This window comes from Zalophus californianus, chromosome 7 (assembly GCF_009762305.2).
Source record: "Zalophus californianus isolate mZalCal1 chromosome 7, mZalCal1.pri.v2, whole genome shotgun sequence".
Taxonomy (NCBI): Eukaryota; Metazoa; Chordata; class Mammalia; order Carnivora; family Otariidae; genus Zalophus; species Zalophus californianus.
This window is the reverse complement of record NC_045601.1, coordinates 126,811,865-126,832,090: the sequence shown is the minus strand read 5'-3', so window position 1 is coordinate 126,832,090 and position 20,226 is coordinate 126,811,865. Positions and strand designations below refer to the sequence as shown.

Below are 20,226 nucleotides of genomic sequence, written 5' to 3'. Positions count from 1 at the left end.
GTAAATACACTGGAGGATTCAGATCAAGAGCCCCATGAAACAAATATGCACACACTCACACTCCTGGAATCCCTTGATTCTAAAAGGCAGGCCAAGAGGAAAGGGTTTCAATTTTATTTATTAAATCATGTGTGAACTGATAATGTATTTTGCCCAAATGAAAGATGGTGATCTCTTTAAGGTAAAAGCATCACCATTTAACCACAAAACAACTCTTAAAAGAAAAAAAAAAATCATTTCTAGTCAACCTAGGAAAATGAGCAATTTAACAGGCAAATTAAGGAGCTGCCCACAATATACAACCTTTTGGACAATGTGGAATCAAACATAAAAATTCTCATCTCCTAAAAATGCCAGACACGCACACAACCGAAACAAAGCGTAATCTAGAACTCAACAACGAGAGCTAGAACATTTACGAAATACACAAACTTAAAAAAAAAAATTGGGGAGAGAGAATTTAAAAATGGGTAATAGAATCACATGAGCCCTTCCTGGTCCAAAGAGCAAAAAAAACCAGCACTTCTCTGGAGGGTCCTCTGTGAGGACAAGCTCAGCTGGGTGGGATCTAAAACTGGTCTCAAAGGTGGGGGGACTTCTGGCTAGAATTCTCCCTCACTCTTTCTACAGAGGGCAGGAGAACCACCCCTCTGGGTGTACACACACACACACATTTTAAAACTCATCCTGAAGGAGCTCAGTGGCTCTCTGCTCCCTACTTAGCACAGGCGAGGCCAAGCTGGAGATGAACAGATCCTGCTTCTTCTGGTCTTCTCAAGTTCCCAGGCCCCTAGAGTGCCTCATTCTTGGGGTGTGGCACATTCCATCTCTTTAGGTACTTCCATGTGGCCAAAATGGGGGGTGGGGGGTGGGGGGAGGAGGTAAACACTCATGTAATACATTTGGTCACATATTATAACTCGGCTTTAAAATCAGAGTTGAGGGTGCCTGGGTGGCTCAGTCGGTTAAGCAACTGCCTTCGGCTCAGGTCATGATCCCGGAGTCCTGGGATCGAGTCCCACATCGGGCTCCCGGCTCAGCGGGGAGCCTGCTTCTCCCTCTGACCTTCTCCCCTCTCATGCTGTTTCTCTCTCTCTCTCTCTCAAATAAATAAATAAAATTTAAAAAAAAATAAAATAAAATCAGAGTTGAAAATAATAAAAAGTCCCCAACACTCAAAGCTATTCGGCAAACTGTTGGGTTTTTTGGTGAATGGATTTTTCTTTCTTTTTTCATTTCTTTCAGAAGATATGAAAAAGTCATTTTAAAAAATAAAAACCTGAAAACTTAAACATCCCTTTAAAAAAAAAATTGTATGACACATTACCTTTAAGACATTAGAGAAACTGAGAAAGTCTCACATTGACCCTAAAACGGTTACTTCTTCACTTTTCATTAAGGAGCCAACACTGGGGGACACTCCATTAGGACATCAGAGAGAACAGGAATAACGTGCAGTTTGAGGATAGATGGATTTATTAACAATCACAGAGCTAAAGGAAGTCAGCATCACATCTTGCTAGTACTCTCCTGGAAGACCCCTGGAAACCCCTATTAATTTTGATTTTATGACGTTCCTACCGTGTCCTCAAATCAGAGTTACTGCGTGCACGTCTATGAGAGAAACATAATAGGAACAGCCCCGTTTAGAAAATGAAAGCCATATAAAAGCGATCTCATGTGATTTTTGGAGTCTAACTTGCTCAGTTTCTTTCTTCCACAGTCAGGCTTGAGCTGAGAGAATCAAGCTCCAAGTCAGTTCCTGTGGTGTTTATAAACCTTATGCTGCGTACAGCCAGAAGCCCCTTTCCATTTACTTAAGAGGTTTGTGGCTGCAGACTTCTACACATTGTCCCTGTGTGAGGACATGTGAGTGTTATTTGCTTTTAACAAGATGGTTCTCTCCAGCCTGCCGCCCCAGCCTGGCGGCCACCTCCCCCTCCACACAGGGAACTGCAGGGTGCTCACCAGCAAAGCTGTTCCCCTCTGCTCTCACTGCTGTTGCCTCTCCAGCTTGGCACCCCAAGAAATCTTGGGCTTTACAAATGCGCATCCCTGCAATGTGCAACTTTTATGAGCACCTAGGCCATGACCCAACCCAGTGTTGGCTAAAGGACTCCCAAACCAGCACAGCCCCTGCACCCCGAAGTTCCCTCTCTCCACAGACTCCTCGGCAGGGAAACTGCTGCTTGCTGCTCCTGGGGGCTGGTCTGCTGATCATATGACTGCTCAAATCCCTCCGATAAAAGCAGGCATTGTCCACTTTTCCTTGAAATCTCGAAATCCTGGATAAGACCAGCAATCAAGTTTCATTTCAATCCTCCAACAACCTGAAATCAATTGATCAAATTCTCCTCTTTGGGTCTCACCACTGCGTCCCCCATAAATAACTCAATGTCCAACAAAAGCCATTTTAGTCAGCCAGCTTTTAAAGCAGACACAGCCCCCCCTCCAGCATTTACTTGAAATAAAAGATTAGGATTACGTGAAGGGGAAACACTTTTAAATAAACAATGAGCATTATGGGCTGAGATGCTAGTAACTGCCCAAATTTCTGTGCTCTGGGGGCGTCAGAGTATTAACTGAGAGCTGCCCCCTTCCTTCTTCCGTTCAGCCTCCAGACCCACAGATGAGTTCTGGGAGCCCGTGATTCATGGAGGCTCATTTCAAGGCAACCAGCAGCTGTTCCAATCTAGGCCTGGAGGTTTCCCTCCCTGGTGCCTCCAGCTCCTCAGTCCCAACCTCGCCACAGTTGTCCTTGAGGCCCGCCCACTCAGAGGATGCTGTGAGCACATCATCTCCAACTAAGCCGTGCAGGGAGCTCCGCCTCGCTTCACAGGTTCAATCACACAGAACAAGACACCAGCCCTTCTACCTTGTGCCACACCCCTCCTGCTCGGTCTCCACCCAAAAAGTCAGCACAAAGACCTGCTCCTTGCTTCCGGGGAAGTAATGGCTTTTACTTTTCCATCTGCTGTGAGCAGATCTCACATCCAGAGAACTAATTCTTATTATATGAAGTTCACGTACATGTTATTTCCCTTCCCTGACAGAGTCACAAACGTCTACCCGTAAGAGAATACTTTCCACCTTCAGCGTGGCAATCAGGAAGTATAGTTTCCATGGATACTCAGAAGACCAAGTTACAAAACTAATTACATTTTCAAAGGGAATAATTTCTCTTAGCAAAACAAAACTCACGAAGCCTATCTGATCCAGAAGCAGAAAAGGTTATACCAACCTTACTCATGTTAACTGTACTACAGCAAATCTAAATGCACAAAAGACTTAAATCTACTACTATTAGAAGCTAACTTAAATGCACTTAGGAGTATGATTATTAAAACTTAGGCCCCAGCAACACATCATATACAGATAAAAATCAAAATGCTTGAGAACCATTACAAGGTAATTAGCTGCCCTGGGGGCTTTTGAATCCTGGGATTTCCATGAAAATGTCCCCCAAATTCTTAACAATACCAAGAGAGATTTTTGGTGTACCACCATGGAGTGCCACACAGTAGTCTCCATCTGCAAAATGGCACTACAGAGAGGAAGGAAATTAACAAATAACCTAAAAGACAGAATCATCACTGGCAATTTAGTTTTTCAAATTAGGATTATTCCTCCTGGCCAAAAGAGCCATGCAGACACTGCTCTAGCTGACACGATCATTTCTGAGCACAGACATGAACTATGGAAGAATAATGAATAAAATGAAAGCAGACTCATAAAAACAGACAAAAAGTCATTGGAACTCCTTTTTTACAGAAACTACCAGTCTCCCTGGGTACCTAGGACTTCTCTGGCACACACCAGATAGAGGGTTCTTTTCTTATCATCAGCTTTTAAAAAATCCATGATATTTTCTGTATTATTTCAGCTAAAAATACAGAAGAACACTTCACATTAAGAATACAGATGAATAATTCCATCTTATATATACACCACATTTTCTTCATCCATTGTTCCGGAGATGGACATTTAGGTTGTTTCTCTTACTATTATAAATAACTGCAATAAACATGGAACTGTAACAACAACAAAAAATACAGATGAACAAGCTAGTAATGGTATTTGGGCATCATCTGATTCTGCTAATGCATCGCGCCCCTCCCGCCCCCGCCAACATTTAGGCAAAATAAATACTATTTTAGTACATCCATGAATATACTAGAAGGCTTATCCTAACACTTCATGTTAACTCATAAAGGAGCTGCATATCACTGAGGGGAGCTAGAGGGGGAAGTATTCAGAAATTAATTTTCCATATAAAACTCCTGGGTGTAAATCACTCTGAAGTATCTTTCAAACTTCCCCATCTCCTTAGGCAGAGCATGGTGAATCAACGTTATGATTAATCTAACTTTTTTGGGCGATGACTCAGGATCATTACAGTGAACAACCATTACACAAGGTGTCTTCGGAAACTAGCGTAACATCCCCCCTATTTCATTTCTGCCCCTGTACCGCACGGCCTCAGTCGGCCATGCTTTTTTCTTAACTGAAATTTTCATTGAGATAATCATGGATGCGCACGCAGTTATAAGAAATAACACAGAAGACTCTCCTCTGTTTGCGATGCCCAGTTTCCCCCAAGGGTAACCAGCCATGCTGTTTGAATTCTTCTGCTCATTTGCTGACATCCTTTCTTGGGGCTGTCAATGGGTTTCCTTCTGATGGCTTTTCTCCACCCCCAAGCACCAACTTTGGCCTCTAATTTGCTGTTGACTTGAAAATGGGAGAAAATGGGAGACAAGGTGGTCAGGGCCATATTTACATTAGGAATAAATAATGCTAAGGTGCAGACCTAGAGGATCAACACGATTCAAGGAGAGGAGTGTTAGTACCAAGACTTCTTACACCTGCATGGCTTTGAAAGTTTTATTTTGCATAACCCATTCCCCCACCAACCTTGTTCTCCCTCTCTCACATGCTGAATATTCTGGACTTTAAGAATGCCAAATAAGTGACCTCCACACAAGTGATATACTACTTTTAAGTTGACTGAATACTAGCTAGCTAATCAATTGCTGTTTCCCTCTGGGCAACTGGTACTCTGGAAGAACCTGTGTCTTACTCTGAACATTATCTACCAAGCACTGTTAATAGTTTGAAGTAAATACACACAGCCTTAAAAAATTTTTTTTTAATTTTTTTCTGGACTCACTGATATTTTTAAGGAAGTTTTAATTTATCAGTCACTTGTCCAATTCAATTGTAGAAGCTAAAGGAATAAAGTTCTAAAAAAAGATAGGATAAAGAGCATAATAAATGTGCTTTAGAGACTTCAGTAAATAAGAAAACTGTCACTTTGTTCCTGTACTGCATTAGGAACTTCTCAAACAAAGAGGCTTGATGGAGACAGACAGAAAGGGGCTTATCAGCTTAAGAAACGGGAAGGATGGTACAATTAACTGTCACACAGTCAGATATAATTCACTATGATGAAGCCAATGACAGAAAACAAGGCAAAGAAAGTGCCCATCTTGTCTCTTTATGCAGAATATCCAAATATCCCAGCATGGCAAAACACCTTTCTTTCCAGGGTTATCTATACACGTGGCCGGAGAAGAAAAGCAACAGCCTTTGGGGGAAAGGGGGGGGAAAGAAGGAAAAGAAAAGAAGAGGAAGAGGTATCTTATCTGAACCACAAATGCCTCCCACTGTTCCCTTCCAACAAGCTGAAGGGCTGTGTCCTAGGTATTCCAAGGGGAAAAAACAAACCCACTGCATTTCTTTCTTCTTCCCGGCTCCTCTCTGCTCTGCCCCACAGACCCGGCCCTGCCAAGTGGGAAACGGCTGCCCTGAGGTCTGTGGAGAACTGCGTGCTCTCTGCCCTGGAGATCCGAAGGTGGAACACAGGAGGACAGCGCAGGGAGGATCCGGACAGGAAGCAGGAGGGCTCCACAGCACCTTCTCCGCGGGCCGCCAAGTAACCCGGTACAGGGGAGAGCCCCCCCCCGCGGGCCGCCAAGTAACCCGGTACAGGGGAGAGCCCCCCCCTCCGCGGGCCGCCAAGTAACCCGGTACAGGGGAGAGCCCCCCCCTTCCGCGGGCCGCCAAGTAACCCGGTACAGGGGAGAGCCCCCCCCTCCGCGGGCCGCCAAGTAACCCGGTACAGGGGAGAGCCCCCCCCCCTCCGCGGGCCGCCAAGTAACCCGGTACAGGGGAGAGCCCCCCCCCCCACGGTGTTACAAGATGCTCCAAAAACAAACCGCTGAAGGCCGGCACCCATAAAACACAAAACGTGTGTGGTGTTAAAGATACTAAGGAAAGGCAGGTTTTTGTGCTTAAACAGATGTACAAAGCGAATTCTGTTTCTCATGTGACAGTACAGTTTCTTCAGTGTTCAGGGTGCCAGACACAGGAGGATCAGAAACATGTTTCAAACAGTGTGAAGAAGGAAAAAAAATCCCCCTTCCTCCTCTCTCCAAAAAAGAAAAAGAAAAAGAAAAAGAAAGAGAAAGAAAAGAAAAAAAGAAAGAAAAAGAAGAAAGAAAGAAAGAAAAAGAAGAAAGAAAGGAAAGAAAGGAAAGAAAGGAAAGAAAGAAAGAAAAAGAAAAAGCCACGCCACTCCAGAAATAGCCTGAGCCTGCTTCTAAGTGCCCGGGGATCTGTGCATTAGGAGAGGTTCCCCGGCGATGTGTGTTATAGTGAGCTCAAGCATGACTATATATGGTATGTTTACGGAGGGATTAGATACAAACACCACGCAGAACTTATATCAGACCAGAGCTGGCCTTGCAAGAGCTCGGCTTCTCTGCATTTATGGCCACGAGCGATCCCATCCCCTAAATCCAAGCAAACTTCAGATGCTTCCAGAAGCAATGTCTCATGACTTCCTGGCACTCAGAGCACAGGGTCCCTCCCTCGCTGCCCTCCACATCTCCCACATCTCCATTCCGACCTCACCCCCCCCCCCCCCGGGCCCCATGGTCCCCCACAGGCCGCCCACCCTGCTGTCCCACAGAGGCATAAATGCATACAGAAGAATGTGTCCGCTGAATGGGGCCTATGTTACATGGCGAAGGGCACAGACAAGCGCGCCATCGATTTCTCAAAAAATGGCTGGCATGGCTGAGGCCTCTCCCACAGGCTCCTCATTTCCACAAAGTATTTTCATCACATCAAATGTTCTGCCCCGGAGAGGGAAACCCAGACGCTGATGTGGGGAGGGGTCAGGGCGGGGGGGGGGGAGTAGGGGATAATCTGAAGATGTTTTAAAGTCCTGGGAGAGAAAAGGGAGAACGGGATTGGAACGAGAGAGAGAGAGAGAGAGAGAGAGAGAGAGAGAGAGAGAGAGAGAGAAGAGGGGGGAGAGAGAGGGAGGAAGGCTTCATCACTGGCTTTAACAGTCTTGCCCAACCTGTTCTGCGGTATGTTCTGTTAACTCCTTTCTGGCAAATGGATGCAAACAGCAACCCCTTTCTTTCCTCTTCTTTTCCCCACAGCCATACTGTAATTTAAGGCAGACGTGCAGGGAAAAGTCCCAAAGAAAAAAGCTAAAGCCATTACTGACTGGACTGAAGCCTATAATTTTTATCATACACGGTGACACCTTCACTACCAGCTCCTTGGGCCGTCATCTTCCTGGATACTACCAGCTTTTCAGCCCTCCCCACCTCCTACCCCTCTCCTCTTCCCCTCAAAAATACAAAAGTCGAGGCGGGGTCCTTGACAACCCGTAAGCGGAGGCTGGGGTGAGCTAGGCCCAGATGTCATGCACCTGAACAAAGCCCTATGTAAGAAGGAAGCATCACCTCCTTGGTTTTCCCTCTTCTTGTTTTATGCTTGACACTGGGCATTTACAGGGTTAACAGACAGCCTGCAGACCAGAAATTTACCTGCTTAGCAACAGAAGCATCAGCTAAGCCACACTGGTTGTTTTGACACAGGAAAAGCAGTTTCTACCTGGTGAAAATACCTGGTGATGTTTCAAATGCCATTTTAAGCAACACACATTAATCATAGGAGAGGAGCAGTCAAGAAACCGTGGTACAGGCAGAAAAGTCCAATGAAGTTTACCCAGCTTAAGGGTGCAGGTCAAAATCAAGCCTGAAAACTGCAGGACAGCGTATGGAAAGCGCTCTAAAAGTTAAGAGCAGACTCAGGGTTGACAGAACTGCTTTTGGAAGCAGTAAAACCTGGGCTCACTTTCCCCAGAACTTGTCACTGCTTAGTCTTTACATCAAGGGACCATAAGGACTCTTCCGGTGGGGGACTTAATCTTCACAAAGGGAAAGATCTCCCCCCTCTAAATAGTGAGATGGAAAGGAAAGCATGAGTCTCACAAAAGAGTACACTGTTTCCCTCAAACATGTTTGTAGGTCTCAATTTTAACAAAAACACAAACACGATCCTGGGCCTCCAGAACCTCTTCAAAAGACAACAACTGAACATATTCCTTAAAACCTGAACATCTACTTTAAAATTCAACTACAGAAAGCTTCTTCATTTTCAGCAAATGACTTTCAATTTTGGGAGCTCCAGGATGCAGAGGCTTATAGAGCTGGTTGTTGTAGGATGTTTGCTGTTTTAACAGAAATTTGTCTCCTGAGCCAGAGCAGGGCCTAACAGCAGTCAGAAGTAACAGTTTGGCCCCAGTTGTTAACTATGTAAAGCACAGCAAAAAAATGTCAATACACACTTCTAACTAAAATACAATTCAATAAAATATAAAGGCATAAGATCAATGTATCTATATACACAGTATAACACATATATAATTATAGGGCCAAAGAATCTATATATGTGAGAGAAACAAAGCAAAAATGAAAACTTTAACATTAATGGTATCATTTTTGGATGGGACCCAGTTTCAAGAGGAGAAAAGAACGATAAACAATTATTTGTAAAGATGATATTCCAATACTCCAAAAACCACGTTGGAGAGTTTGTGGTTTTGACAGCTTCTCTTAAATTCTCAATTGAAGGGCGCCTGGGTGGCTCAGTTGGTTAAGCGACTGCCTTCGGCTCAGGTCATGATCCTGGAGTCCCTGGATCGAGTCCCACATCGGCTCCCTGCTCAGCAGGGAGTCTGCTTCTCCCTCTGACCCTCTTCCCTCTCGTGCTCTCTATCTCTCATTCTCTCTCTCTCAAATAAATAAAATCTTTAAAAAAAAAAAATTCTCAATTGAAGACAATTCCTGATGACAAAGAGACTGTGTAAAAAGCTTAAAAAGAAGGAACTAAAATGACCTAGGAAAAACCTAAACTTTCTAACTTCAATGCAATCTAAAATTTCAAGGTGACGTGGTTCTTTGAGATTATTTTTAAAAAAGCATATATGCAAAACCAAGCCACAAAAATAACCTCCTCCTTTAATAAAGTGAAACACTTGCACTTATTCAGTATCCCTATACTAACAGTCTGAGCAAATTAAACCTTATTTCTGAAACTTAGGTAAGTTGGGTCAAAAAAATGGTACTGTGGACAAAATGGTGGTATTTAAAGCAAAAATCGGGCTTACGCAGAAACCAAAAAAAAAAAAAAAAAGAGGAAAGAAAAGAGGGGGGGGAAGGCCGCAGTGATGCACTCTGATCACGGGCAGGGCGGGCTGCAAGTCCAGTTGTATCTAACAGTTGTGCTCCAAACAACAAATGGTGCATTCATGAACTGCGTAAGCAGAAGCTGTTCAGAGGCTGTAAAGTCTGCACATGAAATGATGAGCGGCCGACTCTCCTGTTGTTCCACAGTTAAAAGACTGAAGAAGGATTGAATTCAGTTAGAGGCACAGGCTGTGCCTTCAGCTGTGGCAAAATGGTGAGCAAGAGGATCTAGATAAAAAGTCCCAAAGTACCATTTACTCTCTTCTAAAAAGAGTTGGGCCTAATGATAATTGAGTAAACACCTCTACATAAGATGATCTACCAGAGCTGTGGGGGCGTGGAGGGGGGTGGAGGGAGGATGAGTAGAAACCAGACCGTACATCCTCCTGCACCCTTTTTAAAAGAAAATATTCAGCATCGACAAAATCCACAGCCTCAGACCAAGGGATTAAACGTCCAGAGCCTATTACCTGTGACACTGCCTCTCCGTGGCCTTAACAAAAGAAACATCTGGTACCAGCTACTCAGCATCCTGATAATTGTCAGAGTGCCAAGTTCTTAAAAAATTAATTAGTAGCATTTACACCTGCCAGTGCAGACGGCCTATCAGGGTTCTAACACAGGTACAATACCTGCCTTAATAGGAAACTCAGGGATGCAACAAGCAAGCATCGGATGGGAGAATTTCAAGGTTTATATATCATTTCCTATTTTTATATTTTTTTAAATTCCCAGTGGCTCAAATGTATTCAGTTGTCTCATCAGCCATAAATATAAAAGTAACCTGTTTATAAATACAGTTTTGAATGTTAATTATGAGGGGAATTCATTAGAATCAGCTGGGAAGATATTCGCAAGGCCAAGCCCCAGCCTTACCCCAGACCTCTGACGGGTGAGCCGTGGCATGTGTGTTAGGGAAAAGTTTTCCCTCCGGTTTAAGAATCACTGTGTTGGATGCTGCAGCCCAGGGAAGAGGGATCACCGAGGACAACACGCCAAAAACGAAGACAAGTCTCCAAGTGGAGAGACTGAGCAATGTGAGTCACCAGGTACGGCTCGTGGTGTGGGGGCAGCGAGCCGGCCACTTTGGGTTCTGCCCAGCCACATGACACGAAGGAGCAGGCAGAGCCATGTGCATCACCCACTGTGCCAGCTCAGGGCACACTCAGCAGGGCGCCTTGGCAGCAGGCGGCCTTCACCCATCAGAAGCAAGGCTGATGGTCTCCAAACCACCTGTTGTCGTCAGCGGTCATGCACTTGCAGTACAGAACATCAAGAAACTGCATCCCAGCTGAATGGCCTCATTATCATCGACAGGCTGATTATGAAGGGAGGAGGAGGAGGAGAGAGGGGCTCTCAGGAGAGGGCAGTAACTGAGTTTTAAAACCTGAAGCCACTTGTCCCCTGCTTGCTTGCATTCTGCCCCTCCGCCTCCATTCTCAGAAGGCAGGTCACATTGGAGAGAGAACAGTTGCCCAACACTCAGCGGGAAAGGACAGAAAAGGACCAGGAGCCGTCCTGCTTCCAGGCTCGGCGAACGTTCTCCCCTCTCCTGTCTCCTCCACACGCTCCTTCTCCCAGTTCCAAGGTCCGCTACCTATAATGTCTGCACACCTCCTCTCTGTAAAGACAGGCTGCAGGTAATTTTCGAGCTACATGCTGCTTTCATTTACAAAGAGCCATCAGGTATACCAAGTGTGTTAACGGGGGCTTGTTCTGGGAAGTAAGTAGAAAATGCAAGTGGGCAAGCTCACGCCTATGCATAACTTCTGAAAATTTAAAGCGGTTACAGGCTAAATGGCCTCAAATTAAACAAAAAAAAAAAAGGGGGGGAGGACTTCGCACAGAGAGCACACACTTTCTAACCTCTTCCTGAGAGGAATTCACTTTTCAAAAAACGAGCTCAATTACTACACGGCCTCTTTGAAGGTCTCTGGTTGTTCATTAAATTGCTGCTTGGGCCGTCGCGGGCCGAGGAGAACGCGTCAAGGTCTTCTTGGAAGCGACGCCGGCACCGCCCACCGGGAAGGCCGGGCCGAGCCCCGCCCCCCGCCGGCCGCCCGGCCAATCGGTGCCCGCCGCCCTGACTGACGGCCGCGCGGCCCGCTCACAGGGCCGCCCAGCGCGGGCGCCGAGGTGGGGCGGGCGGCCCGAGAGGGCCCGGGCTGGACCCGCGCCCCCGCCGGGTCACCCCCGCCGGCCCCCGTCTGCTTCCCACTCGCTGCACTCGGCGGGGAAGGGCACGGGCGGGTCCCCCGGGACGACAGCGGACGCGCTTTCAGCCGTGCGAACACCCTTCGGCTTAGACGGCTTCTCCGGCGCACAAAGGCTCGTCCGCCGAGGGAAGGGGCGGCGTGCCCAGGCCGCCTTCCGCCCGCGCGTTCTCCCAGGCCCCTCCCCGGCCCCCAGCCGGCCGCCCACCCGCTCCGCCGCCGCCCGCCGCGGGAGCGCAGCCGACACCCGGCCGCACGAACTCGGGTGTGCGGCCGGCGGGGGGCGGGCGGCTCGGGTGTTCTCCCCGCAGCCCTACCCTGCACGGGGCTCTGCCGTCGCGGTCCGGGCGGACGCAGCGGCGACCGTGCCGCGACGCAGCCGGACACGATGCCCCCGGGGCCAACTTTACTAGGCTGCTTCCATGCACGCTACACTTGAAGGGCCAGGAAGACAATTTTTATTGTCAGTAATTTAAAAAAAACATTCATGTCCTTTAGAAAAGCACAAGTCACGTTCCTGCTTTTGAAAAGGACGCAGGGAAGCAAAAGTTGTATAATATTACATGATTTCTGTAAAGAATATGTTTAGTCTCTATTTGGCAGTATTTCATCCTAGCGCTTGGTTTATGACTTAATGTGCTAACTCCAGGAACGAAACTGGTTATCTATCTGAGGGCAATCAATCCCAAATAATCTTTGAGAAAGGAAAAAAGAAACCCCCATAAAATCGAAAGAGATCTTAAGAATCACCGTGATAAATGTTATAGTACTTCACTGCTGGGACCTTGAAACTTTCATCCTAGAAGGCAGTCCTGAATCAAGCCGAGATTTTTTTCTTTCTTTCTTTTTTTTTTTTAATCAAAGTAAAAACAATGTTTTAAAATCATTTGCCTGCTGTTCAGGGGGAGCATCTGAAGAAATCTGTTTTAACCCTAGTACTAGAAACACTAGGCAAAGTAGCCTCGTCTTAGGCCCACATAACTAGAGGATATTTAAAATATGAAACTGGAGGTCTTCTCCCTAAATTCTCAATAATTTCTAAAAATTCAACATCCATGTGACCTTGGACTCTCTCATTTTCATCTGTCTCTTGCAGTACACTCTCTTTGCTAACCATTCAGCACACTGCAAGTCCTGATAAAAGTAGTTAATGTTTACTGAAACCTGTGCATGAACTGTACTAAACCCGATAGGAGTGAAAAGGCAAAGTTCTGTTAACAGCATCCATGTACAATAAAACAAAAAAAGAGGGGGTGGGGGGACCAAGAAGGGAGGAATCATTTTCTTTTCCTTCTCATTTGTACTAGAAATGTCTCACTGATGAGTAAGTCAATTATATACCACCAAAGATGCTTTTAATCTATTACCTTCTTGGAAAATTTCTGACACAAATAAACTTCAACTATTTAACATTTTTCTTTTCTTTTTTTTTTCTTACAGAACCTAAAAATGAACCCACCTCTTTGTATCTCATATTCTCTTACTTGTTTCTGAAGGCCTACCTACCTGGTCAATAACCAGTTTTTCTTATACTCTTATTCATCTGAATAGCTGCTTATGGATTACACCTAAAGAACTATTTCATGCAAACATAAAGTTAACATTTCCACGGTTATCATCTAAAATATTTTTTCTTCCCTTGACTCTACTTTTCCAAATGTAAAAACAGTTCGTTTCATTTCTTTCTGATCAGACCTTTAATTCTAACATTCTTACCATGACATCTGCTCTAAGGACAGAGTTCAATATCAAAACTTAACTGATCTTTTTTAACTTACTGATAATCTTTTTCTCACATTTCCACGTTATCCCTTTTTTCTCCCATTAACCCAGTTAAAATAATATTTCAACTTACACACATACACACAGACTGTATCCAGAAACAGGATGCTCTCAGGTGTTTAAAGCCAACTTTCTCTCTCCCCCATCCCCCCCTTGCTTAAAGGGCAGCAATAGAACCAGTCACCTTGGAAACAAACATCACCCAGTGTTTGCAGAACAAACAATGGTACCTTTTCAGCCAGTACCAGGCAGGCAGGCCAAAGGGGCAGCGAGCAATTCTGGGCCGGACAGGAGTGTTAACATATTGCATTCATTCAGTGCACGAAAAAGTAGTTCAGGACTGAAAATGAAGTGCTCTCCAACGTGTGAACTTTTGGCTACAAACTACAGACGAAGCAAGTAGGGTTTAAAGTCAAATAAGGCTACCCCTAGTTAGAAAAAAAATCTTTTCATTATTTTTGGAATTGTTTTACATAGCTCATGAATAAGGTAAACTAAACTCTTGTCACTGAGAATTACCTTCTCCAGCAACCAGGAAGAAGTTGCTTAAAATCTTTTCAAAGAGCACATTTCATCTAATTATTCCTACAAAACCAACCTTTTAATATGCCACCATATATTGGTTTTTTTTAAAACGCATACTGCTTGGCACCACGACCCACTAATTAATTTCTAGTATTGACAAAGATCTGGCCATGTGCTAGAAAATTAAATGTCTTTTTTTTTTTTTTTAAAACAAAACGGTGCCAAACAGATCTACAAATCTATAAGGGCCCTGGATAACGTTTTGACCTTGGGAGAACAACAGTTACTAAACTTTCATTTACCGAAGACTGACAAAAGCGAATCATTCGGGGGTAAGCTGAAGTGTTAGAGGAGATTCTGTTGTTACTGCTTTTAAAAAGCTCCACTGCATAGTGAACATGGACAACAAAAAATACACAAGTGTTCTTCAGATCCTCCAGAATGAAATTTTTAAATGTTAAAGTAACAGTTTCCTCCTTATTCTGGGTGTGTGCCGGAGTTTTCCTTCCCACCAATTAAGAGAGAAGGCTGGGCCCAACTGAATTATTTGGACAGGAGTTTGATGTCAGTTAAATACCGCAGTAACTGGCATTTTCTATCACCTCCAGACTAAGGGACAAATGCCTAATTAACATGGACCAACATGCAGCTTAAACTGGAAAAGTGCCTGTCCTTTTTCTTTCTCTTCTTTTTTCTCCGAGATTTAGGTCTTTAACATCCTTGAGTTAAAGTGCACAAAGGGTGTCTAATGCCATCTGACTGAGGTGTAAAAGTCTAATTAACTAATGCTTTTTTTTTTGCGGCGACAGTAAATCAGTGAACATTATTAATCTTCCGGACTGGGCCCTGAGTGAGTGAAGAGGGCTATTGAAAGGGAACTAAACGGTTATACTGGGTGCCCTCGAAAATGAAGAGGAACCCTGCAAGTGATGACTGATAATCCTAAAAACTACTGAGAAATGCTTGAAAATACCACCGCTGGGCGTAGCACCAGGCCCTGGGCTCTTAAAAACCGAAGCTGTGGCCCCGGGGCCCCGGGAGAGGAAGGGGAGGAGTCAGGCAGGCAGCAGAGAGAAGCGCCTCGCCTCCAATCTTCTCCTTCCCGCGAAAGCAGAACCCGAACCTTCCACTCCTCTATTGGATACTGCACCTTTGCAAGGAAATGTTTTTTAGCGGGCCAAGCAAAAATCATTACCTGGAGTAGTCTGGGCAAATGACTCCCACAGTTTGGCCAAGTTAAGGCTAGTTTTCAACGAATCCGTAAAACAGCAGCTCTCTTAGCATTTGGGCCTCTCAGTTTTATTGCCCAGTCAACATCCCCCAAAAATGTACATGCACATCATACTCACATTTGCAAACCATAGAGGTATCGAATGCGATCGCTGAATGCCAAAATGTGAAGAGGAAAAGCCAACAGCCGGACAAGAACGTCTGCACCAGAGCCCGGGCTGCTCGGTCTACACACGGGACACTAACTGCCTGCAGCCCCTCCACCTCTGCTCTGCTTTCCAACTTACTGTGCCCTGCCTGCACCCCATTCTAGAAGGCCCTGCGGCTCCTTCCCTGGTGGCCCAGCGGGCAGCAGGAGGCAAGGCCCCGAGGAAGGCGCTTTCTCTGTCCCCCACCTGCCCTTGCCAAGTCCCAGGCTTGCCCAGAAAGCCCTGGGGACAGGGCTGAGCCCCTCTCATCCCCAAATCCAGAGGAGGGCGGCCATCCAGGGTGATGCCCCCAGCCGCGGGCGGCTTCCTCCCATCTTCTCGAAGACATTTCAAAAAGGGGCAGAATTGGGAAAGGAAGTGAAAGGAGGCCCAGGCGCTACGGTGGCTCTATCTACCCCCCTCCCTAGTATTTCTATCAAGTTTCTGTTTCACTGCCCCTTTGTCTACGGGGTATGGGCACCTTTTTAATGAAATTCTGTGGGAAACACAACAGGTTTGATCAATGACGTGTAGTTACAAGCTACCTGATAATAAAGCACTCTTGACAACATCAGGTTCAGAACTCAATTCATTTTGAATAAAGATACGTATGCTCTGTTCATAGAGTTAAATGTCTTTAGAGACTGTTACTCACTACTTGGTGCACTCTTATGCCTAAAAAATCATCTCTCCTCCTGGTCAAAAAGTAAGATAAGTTGAGAGAAAACATTACTTCTGCATTCCTAAACTGACTATGCATTTGTAACCCCTCCTCAAATAACATCTCTTACGAAAGGCTTAGTTACTATTCTCTCCGTATTGCCAAGTCATTGAAACCTGAAGCAAACTACTTCAATATAAACTCAACTAAAATCCTTACGTTATCATTTACAACTTTTTTTTTTTTTACGATCGTTCCTAACAGCTATAAAACAAAGACAAGAGAAGGTGCTGATGGCAGTCCCCTTTCCAATCCAACCTCTCTTAGAATCAGAATGGTAAAATTGCTTTGGAATTCTGGAAATTATGTTTGGAGGGTTTTTTCCCTGGAAACCTTTGTGAGGTCATTGTTCATCAAAAGTAACCACCGCGTCCTGGGGAAGCCTCACTGTGGCTGCGTGCACCTGTCACTGAATTCAGGCGACTCTAGCCACATGCCACCTCAAGTCCACCTAAGGAAAGTAATTCTTCCTGCCTCCTTTGTAAAAATCCAGTTTTATTATCTGCAGAAAACCCACACCATACAAGTCTTTTCTGGGAAGTCACCAACGCTGCTCTTTCCCAGGCTCAGAGGATGTGGGCTGGTTGTACATCCTCTTTTGCGAAGACACTCCTGAGGATTCCCTGGAGCAACCTGAAAAGGCTATATAAGCTTGAAATGAAGATTCCACTCAACATTTTTTGAAAATGCACAGATAGCACATAAACCTGAAACAATACCTGCTCCTGGCCCTAACTCCTAGAAAAACCTCGGGATGATTTTCCTCCTGATCAGACAGCAACATCAGGAAGGATGCAGCTGCTTCCACCTGCATTTGGGGGGTGAAGCAGGCAAGGACTTTGCTGTCAGAACCCAAGAATAGTGTTTTAAGAGGCGTCACCACTGAACAATTACTAAGCCACTAACACCCTCATTTTAAAGAGAAGAAAACGGAACCTCAGGAGCATGGAGACAGGTTTTTGAGGAAGGTCTCACTCCACTGGCAGGTCCTCCGGATGCTGCTTGGCCTTCAAGAAGCTTTCAGGATATGCAGAATTTCCCTAGTTTTATGGTCCTTCTCCTGGATATGAAAGGACAATGACGTCTAGCCTCACAAAGCCTTCTCTGTTTGCTTCTATTGATTAAAAAGAAAGAAAACACTGCCTGGGAGCATCATTAAGTCACCTCCTAAGCATATGTATGATAAACGAAAGAGATTCTGCCCATTTTACAGATGGAGAAACCGAGGTATACAGTGTCCCCTCTTTCCTTCAACCATAATCAAGCCTGGGCTGGGTGTAGAACCTGACTAGTCACCTAGCCGACAAATCCAGCCCTCTCTCTGATAGATCATCTGAAATTAATTAAAAGGGCTACAGGAGATATGCCATAAGGTCTGCTGAAGTATTTCGGATTCAATTTACTCCTCCAACAACATTCCTTCCTTTGAAATAATGACAACTAGGCTGGGTTGGCACCTCCAGAAGCTTCAGGAGTGAGCAGGTGGAATGAAATGCATCCTCCTAACCTGCCATAGAATGGCCCCCAGATCTTTCACCTACAGTTTTTCCTGGAGTTGGGGACGTGCCCTTCAGGACTGATCGAACTATTAATTTCCTAACCTGAGACCTTAGAGTTATTCATATGTAGGCTCTATCTTCCTCTAGGGCAGGTGCCTCCAGGGAGCTATTTCAGGGGGTCCACTTATTCATATGCTCATCAAGCATCTACAAACCAAGTAAATCATGTATGTACTATTATTTGGTAAGGGTATGAAGATTGTAATTAAGATAAACTAAGAAAAATTCCACGAACCCTGTTGTTTTTAGGAATTTTTTTTTAAGAGTCTCTCTTTTTTTAAGATTTTATTTATTAATTTGAGAGGGGGAGAGGGAGGGAGAGAGAGAGAGAGAGAGAGAGACAGAAGAGAGTGCACAAGCAGGGGGAGACAGAGAGGGAGAAGCAGAGTCCCTGCTGAGCTGGAGTCAATCCCAGGACCCTGAGATCATGACCTGAGCCGAAGGCAGATGCTTACCCATCTGAGCCACCCAGGCGCCCCTGTTTTTTAGGAATTTTTTGTCAGAGCCCGCCAACAGAATCTATAATTAAAATTATGCTTGCTCTAGAAAAAGTTTTTACACTAAAACAGGTCCTTATATTGGAAAAAACTGGGAATAACTGCTCTAAAATATCCAAATAACATGACATCGATGAAAGCAAAATACCCAGTTAAAAATACAACCACAGGTAAATTACATGTCACATCATATGGAACATTCATAATACAATGTCCTATACAGGATGGAAAACATCTTCTTCTCAAGACATTTTGACCCTTTAGAAGGATTTTTTTAACTGCTCATTGTTTTTCTTTTTTTAAAAAAGATTTTATTTATTTATTTGAGATAGAGAGAATGAGAGAGAGAGCACCTGAGAGGGGGGAGGGTCAGAGGGAGAAGCAGACTCCCCGCCAAGCAGGGAGCCCCATGCGGGACTCGATCCAGGGACTCCAGGATCATGACCCAAGCCGAAGGCAGCCGCTTAACCAACTGAACCACCCAGGTGCCCTGCTCAATGTTTTTCATCCTTGGACTAATCTGTTTAGAGTAATGACAAATCAGACACTAATAAAAAAATAAATATACTTTGTTCTGTTTAGTGTTCTCCTCTTTAGAATAAATCAATTTCTGATTAATTTACAGTAAAAATTTTTAATCCCAGATTGGTTTCATTTAACCTAGGAAGATACCCTTCCCTCCTTTCACAAGGTGAATGCCCAGGGAATGCTAAATAATGAAAACATTAGCCTTTGGCCCTCCCACCAAATTATGCCACATCAGAATAATGTGATTTTCATGTCAAAGGATATTTAAATACATCAGCAAATACTGATCATATCACATTAAATCTTTAATAGATTGGTGGTATAAAAGGCATGTGCAAAACTGGGCTTCTTACTGTCCACAAATGTAATGAATCCCATTTTTATGGTATGTGTATGCATCCACATCAGCCATCTAGAAGGACATATACTAAAGTTATTTCTGACTCATGAAAATAAATAATTTTACTTTCTTTTCCTTTGCATTTTACTAGATTTTTCCTTTTTGTTCATTTAGACGTTTCTATGATGACTAGGAGTTAAATGGGCAACAAAATAACACAAATCTAATGGAGAAAATCAATTTTTTAAGATTTAGGAATATTTCCTTTGCAATCTGAGTGACAGGATGCCAGGAAGTTTTATGTTCTTTACACTCCCTCGCATTATTTACAGTAAATACAAACATTTTATAAATGAGAAATGTTTACATAGTACTGTGATTCTGATTCACTGGCTCTTGATCGATCTTCTCACTAACATCTTTAGCAGGAGTAATGGCGGCTCCTACATAAGTGCTCAGACAATCCCACCGAGGACAAATCTCTGGGAGTCCAGACCTGGTGGGGTTGCTGATGTTGTAAAGAACCTAACACGCAAGCCCGAGTTCCCCCCCAGCCCTGCCCCTGTATCTCTCCAGGCCTCAGGTTCCTCACCTGTAAATTAAGGGGGTGCAAGGGAAATAACTGGACAATGATCCCTCAGGCCCCTTCCATCTAGTACAACATTCTGACTGGAAACAAAGCAGACACCAATATAATTGAATCAACTCTTGCTAGTCATAGCCCCTTGCCTGGGATAGATTTAAACTGATTTCACCAATTTTTTTACTTGTTATGGCTTCACAGAGAGTACAGCAGAGCTAGGAACATTCGATTAATAAAATTAAAAGTTTCAGGGGCTAGCAAATTTTCAGCTTTGCTGATGTGCATAGCAACCCTGCCCCAGATGAAGCCATATGCAGAAGAGCGACCGGAAACACAGCAAATGCAAAGCCACTCATCCCATATTTACTCTGTGCCAGATACTGGGTAAGTATTTATAGTGTTTCATATCATGCCCTATGATCCCGTGACATAGATCCGATTACTCCCTAAAATTTTACGTGTGTCAAAAAGATCTGTTAAACAAAAGATCTGTAGTGTGAAGAGCAAAA

General features: G+C 44.5%; 1 protein-coding gene across 13 annotated transcripts in view; it reads right to left on the bottom strand.

Moving 5' to 3' along the window:
• RREB1 (ras responsive element binding protein 1) overlaps window positions 1-20,226 on the bottom strand; it is a 176,839-nt gene that overhangs the window by 90,181 nt on the left and 66,432 nt on the right. The window contains exon 1 of one of the 13 annotated variants that reach the window (XM_027601654.2): window positions 17,147-17,252. The exons of 11 other annotated variants lie outside the window; for them this stretch is intronic. The gene's annotated coding sequence lies outside the window, so the exon portion shown is untranslated. Of the gene's footprint in view, window positions 1-13,619; window positions 14,222-17,146; window positions 17,253-20,226 lie in introns of those variants that run through there. One more of the 13 variants, XM_027601652.2, reaches the window with a different exon arrangement.